The sequence below is a fragment of the Cyprinodon variegatus genome, unplaced genomic scaffold (assembly GCF_000732505.1).
Source record: "Cyprinodon variegatus isolate N-32 unplaced genomic scaffold, C_variegatus-1.0 Scaffold257, whole genome shotgun sequence".
Lineage (NCBI taxonomy): Eukaryota > Metazoa > Chordata > Actinopteri > Cyprinodontiformes > Cyprinodontidae > Cyprinodon > Cyprinodon variegatus.
The window spans coordinates 469,405-470,537 of NW_015150710.1; the positions used below are offsets into that span (position 1 = coordinate 469,405).

The 1,133-nt window shown below is 36.6% G+C and overlaps 1 protein-coding gene across 1 annotated transcript in view; it reads right to left on the bottom strand.

Annotated features, from left to right (window-relative positions):
• The window catches only part of LOC107089583 (protein NLRC3-like), a 14,645-nt gene that overhangs the window by 12,536 nt on the left and 976 nt on the right, over window positions 1-1,133 (bottom strand). The gene's annotated exons all lie outside the window — the stretch shown is intronic.

The following is a 1,133-nucleotide window of genomic DNA, read 5'->3' on the forward strand; positions in this document are numbered from 1 at the left end:
GTTTTTAAACTGCAGTATCTATACTTCTACTGAAGTAACAAATGTGTGAACTTTTGACACCACTGCCCACGGGGATTACTTTCTTGTGTTGGCTTATACAAGGGAGCTCTGTGATTGGTTGCAAACCATCCCGTTTTAAAAAAAAATTGTGTATCGAGGCATGTCATGAAAATCTCAAAAATCAACACACAAATGCATTGAAGTTTAAAGAACTCTGGTACTTTGGTATTTAATTTATAATTGTTTATGGACCAAAAATACTTTGGCGAATCATTTGACGTGCATGCGTGAATCACATATGTGTATTTGTGAAAATTGAGACCGATCAACCTCCATAGTGACTTACCACTTGGGTTAGTCAGCCATGTTGTCATAATTATAAGAAACAATACAGCTTCTCTGGATTCAGTGTAATCACTAATTGTAGAAAAAGAACTTCTGAAAATGTCTGGATGCCCAAAAATACAAATAAAAAAAAAAGTCAGGATGTTTTAGCTGTTTTAAAAAGTCATGGATGGAGTTGCTGTGTTCTTACTTCCCCGTTACTTCAGGGCGAGTACGAGTAGAAGATTGAAGAGGTTTGCAGCCCAGCTGGGTTTAATTGTAAATGTGGGGTTACCCTTTAAGCAGAGGTTGTTGTACGGGCAAAATATCCACATTTATTTCAAACAGATTTGGATGCTTTTTAATAATTACCATATTAGAAGATTTTAGTTTTATTGAACTTTTTTGATGTTCCCGTTAAAAGGGAGTTTTTCCTCTCCACTGTCGCTACAAGCATGCTTAGTGTGAGCGAATTCCTTAGAGTCAATGATTCAATGCCACCAACTGGTTTTCCTTAAATAGAAAACATTGCATTTGACTGGATGACCTGCTTGAAATATAAAGTGCCTTGACTTGACATGTGTTGTGAAATGGCGTTATAGAAATAAACTGAATTGAATTAAAGGAGTCCTATTTCCCTGAAAAATGCTGGAATTCTGCATCTGAGTATTAAAGTTAATTAATTAATGTCAGGAATCCAGTTTTTGTGGTCTGTTTTTGTGTTTCCTTTCTCTCTGGAAGGTTCAACTGAGCTTCTAACTGAGCTGGGGTTCCAAACAGGAAGTTTGGATCCACTTTCCCCAAGAGGT